Consider the following 6,586-nt stretch of genomic DNA (forward strand, 5'->3'; position numbering starts at 1 on the left):
ACCTGTTATTTTGAGAATCTACTTGTTGCAATAGTTTAGAATCAAATTGAACGAAAAAATTGCATGAATATGAATATTGGATTAAATCACTTTGAATTTGGAAAATAGTGGAATCTTAGCCTCAGTGTTTCTTTTAGTATTGATATCATCTTTGATTGAGTTTGCTATAATTTTTAGTGAGTTTTCTATTTGAATATTAGGATTTAAGTCTAATTAATATCCTTCACAAGTCTGAGAATCGAACCACTTTTACCACTATCTACAAATCACATCAATTTTTGGCGCCACCGACGCGGACTTGTTTTTAGGGTTTTAGATTTTTTTTTTGTTTTTTTTTTATGTTTTTGGATATTTATCTTGTGTCTACAGGTTCTGGATCATAAAGAAAATTGAGCCAAGGAGTTTGGTGATTTCATAAAGACTTGGAGCTAAAGATTAAAGCAAAAAGAACAGAAAAGAAGAAAATTTTATTTTTATTTTTATTTTTTTATAGACAATTTTAGTTTAGGGTTCTCAACTGGGAGAATGGTCAACTGGGAGAATGGTCAAGATGTTTGCATGGATGTCACAGGTGTCTCTCCCTTCACTGGTGAAGGCATTCGTTCTTTTGTCCCAGGTAAATCTATTTCTAAGGCGGTTTCGCGTAAGCAAGCTAAATATTTGGAAAAGTGTGCTTCACTTGGATATGGTTTGGGTGTCTTAGCGTTTTCTACTCTTGGGGAACTTGGTGAAGATACTTTATGTTTTTTCAAGCGCCTGCAGAATTGTATTGTTAATAACGATGCTAGTAGTGGTTTTGGTAATTTTATTTTTCATAGATTAGGCATTGCTATTCAAAGAGGTGTTGGAGCCCATCTTGTTGCTAGGTTACCAACTAAAGGCTTTGTATAAGTTTTAATGGAGTATTGGCTAAATTTTATTTTTTAGCCCACCCAGACATTTAAAATATATTAAATTTAAAAAAAAAATAAAAAAAAAACATAGGCTTAAACCACCCAAAAAAAAAAGTTTAGGGTTTGTTTATTTTATTTTAAAAAAAAAAACTGTATTAGGGTTTATTATTTTTGTAATTTTTCTTTATTTTTTTTGGACTTTTGGACTTTGGGACATTATTTTTTTTATTACCCTACGGAAGGGTACTTTAAATATAAACTGTTTGCAGAGAAGGAGGACAATTACGATATTGTCTCTGCACCTTGGGTTCGTACACTAGACATCGGAGTCAGTGGCCCGAGTCGACTACAACCGATTCATCCCCGTCTGGAACGGGAGGTAATATTTTAAACACTCGCGAATCCCCTGTCAGCGAGTTACTGGACTCCTTCGTATGCATATATGTTGAGGACTGAATACGGACATTTATTTTTCTAGTAAAGGGCAAGGCCTGGCCATACAAGATAAGGGTTCGGATTTCATCACAGTTCTCTTCTTGCACGCTTTAGGAACACGTAAACCTACGCGAACCTAAGCCTAAAATTTTGACTAGAACGAGCTTAACAGGAAAGGCATTCGAAAAATATTGGTTACTCTTTTAAGCATACTTCGAAGTTCTTGACGGTTTCTGTAAGTTGAATGCGTGACTGCGTCGCCTTGTAATACCGGTGAGGCCTTGGGTATCAAAGCTCCACCGAGCTTCCCTCGCCTCTATTCAACTTACGTTAACTCGGATTGATTCCAGATGGGTTTGCTTAAATTGTAATGAATTCCCGTTCGAAGGATTAGAAGCTGGTCTAGAAACAATCTAAGTGGAGCCATCATGCTTTTTGTTTGCTAGAAATCAATAGGTTTGATTTGGTTGAGTCGGCCTTGATCTGTGTTTGCTTACCCTTCCAATTTAGAAAATTCTATTGTATGCCTGAACGTAAAAGAGACACACTAGGTAGATTTGTTAAAGAGAAACCTAGTAGTTCGAAGCGTCTCGATTACCTTAATCTAGAAAGTCCGGCTTTTGAAGAGTCTGTTTTTGAACGTTCTTTGACTAAGAGAGAATCCCTGTTGCTCCGATAGCGCCAGAAATGGAAACTTTGAAAGCTTTGTTAAATACAACTAGGACTACCCGTCCTTCGTGTATTAAGTTAGCTGAAACGGAGGCACCCTATGAAATGAAATCTGGGACCTTACAGATGTTCCCAATATTTTTAGGGAAAGAAAATGAAAACCCTTATTACCATGTTAGGGATTTTGAGGAAATTTGTAGTACTCTAAGAATTAGAGGCTTAGATGATGATGCTTTGAAACTTAGGTTATTCACATTTTCCCTGAAAGATAAGGCCAAGTCGTGGCTGTATAGTTTGGACTCCGAGTCAATTGAGATATATGAACAACTTACATCTGCCTTTTTCAATAAGTTTTTCCCTAGGCACAAAACATCGTCTATTAGGACGCAAATATGCACATTTTCACAACAAGAGGGAGAATCTTTATATAGGTATTTGGAAAGGTTCAATGATTTATTATCCCAGTGCCCTCATCATGGTTTAGAAAATGTTAGGCTAGTTCAGATCCTTTATGAGGGTTTAGATTATTCCACAACGACCATGGTTGAGTCTCTATGCACTGGTGAATTTGAAAACCAAACTGTTGATGCGGCGATGGAATTTTTTAATGAAATCGCCGAAAAAACCCAGCAATGGGAAAATAGTAGGGACCCCAGAAAACAATTCTTTTAAGTAGAAAACGTTAATAGGGTAGAAGGAGGCTATGAATCAGATGCCAAAATTGCTGCTATAGCAAAAAGGTTAGAAGCCTTAGAAGTGGGCCAGACTAGTGGTAGAGTGGAGCCTTTTTGGGAAGGCCAGAATATTGAAGAGCAGGCCAATGCTCTTTATAATAACACTAGATTTGATAACCGTCAAAAGATTGACCCATATTCAGAAACCTATAATCCTGGTTGGAGAAACCATCCGAACCTTTCGTGGTCTAAGGGCCAAAGTCAAGGTCAGTTTAGTAATTCTAATGCTCCCCCAGGTTTTGGCTATACTAAGAATCCTTCAGGACTAGCTCAGTTTCAGAATCAGTCAGATAAGAAAATCCTAAGTTTAGAGGAATCTCTCGCCTTGTTAACTCAGCAAACTGCAAAATTCCAGTATCCGTAGAACAGAGTCTACAGCTAGTAACAGGATAGGACAAGAAAATAGTCAGGCTATTTCCGAGTTAAAAACCCAGGTTGGTCTGATAAGTGATTCTTTGAGAGAAAAAGGTAAGTTTCCTAGTCAAACACAACCCAACCCTAGAGGAGTTCATGAATTAGGTGCAAAACCATCGAATCAATTGAATGCTGTTAGAACCCTTAGAAGTGGTAGAGTTGTAGAAATAAGGTAACCATGCCCGATAGTGAACATACTGTAGTTCACCCCTCAGGATCTCACCTCTCAGGACCAGTAGCTGAAGAGACTGATAAAGTTTCTGATGATGTGAATTCGGTTCCTGAAAGGTCTGATTTTAGGCCTAGAGCCCCATTTCCTCAGCTATTAGTACCAACAAAGAAGGAATCGAACTTTAATGACATAGTGGAGGTTTTTAAGCAAGTTACCATAAACCTTCCCTTATTAGATGCAATTAGGAAAATTCCTGCTTATGCCAAGTTCCTTAAGGATATGTGTACGCGAAAGCGAAAACTTAGCGTCCATAAGAAAGCCTTTTTAGCTAGTCACGTAAGTTCAATCATTCAGAACACCACAACTCCAAAGTACAAAGACCCAGGTTCTCCTACCATTGCTTGCACAATAGGTAACTTCCGGGTAGAAAAAGCTTTACTTGACTTAGGAGCCAGTGTGAACTTACTGCCATTCCATGTATACTTACAGCTAGGACTTGGTGAAATGAAACCTACTCAGATGACACTGCAGTTAGCTGATAGGTCTGTTAAAATCCCTCGAGGTGTTATCGAGGATGTTCTTATTGAGGTCGACAAGTTTATTTATCCAGTGGATTTCGTGGTCCTAGATACCCAACCTGTCCCTGACCCAGAGAACCAGATACCTGTGATTTTAGGTCGCCCATTTTTAGCTACGTCTAATGCGATCATTAACTGTCGAAATGGTGTGATGAGTTTATCTTTTGGTAATATGACTATGGAGATGAACATTTTTAATGTCAGTAAGCAACCTCATGAGCTAGATGACACATGTGTTGAGGAGGTGAACATGATAGAAGCCTTAGTTCAGGAGTCATTACCAAACATCTTGTCTGAAGACCCATTAGAAAGTTGTCTATCCCATTTTGGTTTAGATTTTGACGACGATAGCACTATTGAACAGGTGAATGCTCTATTAGATTCTACCCTGTGTTAGACACTGATAGATGGAAAGCTAGGTTCGAACCGTTACCAGTTTCTGAGACTACCCTAATTCCTTCTTTAGAAGAGCCCCCAAAGTTGGACCTTAAACCACTACCCGATACTCTAAAGTATGTGTTTTTAGGCCCATCTGAGACTTTACCTGTGATTGTAGCTTCCAATTTGGATAGTTATCAGGAAAGTAGGCTAGTAAATGTACTTCAAGACAATAAAGAAGCTTTAGGGTGGACTATAGAAGACATTAAGGGTATAAGTCCTACTGTGTGTATGCATCAGATTCATTTAGAGGAAGATTCCAAACCTTCTAGGGAGATGCAACGTCGATTGAACCCTAACATGAAAGAGGTATTTTGAAAAGAGGTGCTTAAGTTGTTATATGCGGGTATTATTTACCCAATTTCAGACAGTAAGTGGGTCAGCCCTGTTCAGGTTGTCCCCAAGAAATCAGGTATCACTGTAGTCCAGAATGATAATAATGAATTAATCCCAACCCGAGTGACCACGGGATGGCGTGTGTGTATTGACTATAGGAAATTGAACAAGGTCACAAGGAAGGATCACTTTCCCCTTCCTTTTATCGACCAAATGCTAGAACGATTAGCTGGACATAGTCACTATTGCTTCTTAGATGGCTACTCCGGTTATAATCAGATCGTTATTGCCCCAGAAGACCAAGAGAAAACCACTTTTACCTGTCCCTTTGGTACCTTTGCGTGTAGACGCATGCCTTTCGGGCTATGTAATGCCCCTGCAACTTTTCAGCGTTGTATGATAAGCATATTTTCTGATATGGTAGAACGGTTCTTAGAGGTCTTTATGGATGATTTTTCAGTGTTTGGTTCATCTTTCGATGAGTGCTTGCATCATTTGACATCAGTGTTGACTAGGTGTAAGGAAAAAATTTAGTGCTTAATTGGGAAAAATATCATTTCATGGTTAAATCAGGAATTGTATTAGGGCACATCGTCTCTTCAAAGGGTATAGAGGTAGACAAAGCCAAAGTTGACCTTATTAAGACTTTATAAGTCCCAAAAACCGTAAAAGATATTAGGTCATTCCTAGGGAATGCAGGTTTTTACCGTCGATTCATTAAGGATTTTAGCTTGATTTCTAGACCTCTTTGCAATTTGCTTGCAAAAGATGTTAAGTTTGTCTTTGATGATGCTTGTTTAGAGGCTTTTGAGAAGCTTAAAACTTTACTCACTACTGCCCCGATAGTCCAGGCACCTAACTGGAACCTCCCCTTTGAGATTATGTGTGATTCTTCAGATTATGCTATAGGCGTCGTTTTAAGACAACGAGAAAACAAATTACTTCATGTGATTTATTATGCTAGAAAAACTCTGAATGATGCCCAAATGAACTACACAACTACCGAGAAGGAACTTTTAGCCATCGTGTTTGCCTTGGATAAGTTTAGGTCTTACCTATTAGGTTCTAAGATCATAATCTATACAGATCATGCTGCTTTGAAATACCTTTTATCTAAGAAGGATACCAAACCTAGATTGATTAGATGGATCCTATTGTTACAGGAATTTTCCCCATACATTAGAGACAAAAAGGGTGCAGAAAATGTAGTAGCAGATCACTTGTCTAGGCTAGTTATTTTAGTGCTAAGCAGACTGCTGCTAAGATTTTGCAGTGTGGATTTTACTGGCCTTCGTTGTTTAAAGATTCCCAGAGTCATTTTGTTTCTTGTGAGCGTTGCCAGAAGTTAGGAACCATCTCCCGTAGAAATATGATGCCTTTGAACCCTATTTTAGTGATTGAGGTCTTTGATGTGTGGGGCATTGATTTTATGGGCCCATTTCCTATTTATTTTGGTTATCTTTACATACTTGTCGTTGTAGACTATGTGTCTAAGTGGGTTGAGGCGGTTCCGTGTAGAATGAATGACCACAGGGTCGTAGTCCAGTTTTTGAAAGAGAATATACTTACACGTTTTGGTACGCCGCGAGCTATAATTAGGGATGGAGGTTCACACTTTTGTAATAGACCGTTTTCTCTTTTAGTGAAACAATACGGTATTATCCATAAAGTAGCAACCCCATATCACCCTCAGACTAGTGGTCAGGTAGAGGTTTCTAATAGGGAAATTAAACGTATTCTAGAGAAAACAGTTAATCCAAATAGGAAAGACTGGTCGTCGAGGCTTACCGATGCCTTATGGGCTTACCGTACTGCGTTTAAGACACCCATTGGAATGTCACCTTATCGTTTAGTGTTTGGCAAGGCATGTCACCTGCCTGTTGAGTTAGAGCATCGAGCCTATTGGGATATTAAGAA

General features: G+C 38.6%; 1 pseudogene; it reads right to left on the reverse strand.

Moving 5' to 3' along the window:
• Positions 1–2,379: 2,379 nt before the first annotated feature.
• LOC113333822 lies at positions 2,380–2,479 on the reverse strand (annotated as a pseudogene).
• Positions 2,480–6,586: the final 4,107 nt, after the last annotated feature.

This window comes from Papaver somniferum, unplaced genomic scaffold (genome assembly GCF_003573695.1).
Source record: "Papaver somniferum cultivar HN1 unplaced genomic scaffold, ASM357369v1 unplaced-scaffold_133, whole genome shotgun sequence".
NCBI lineage: Eukaryota > Viridiplantae > Streptophyta > Magnoliopsida > Ranunculales > Papaveraceae > Papaver > Papaver somniferum.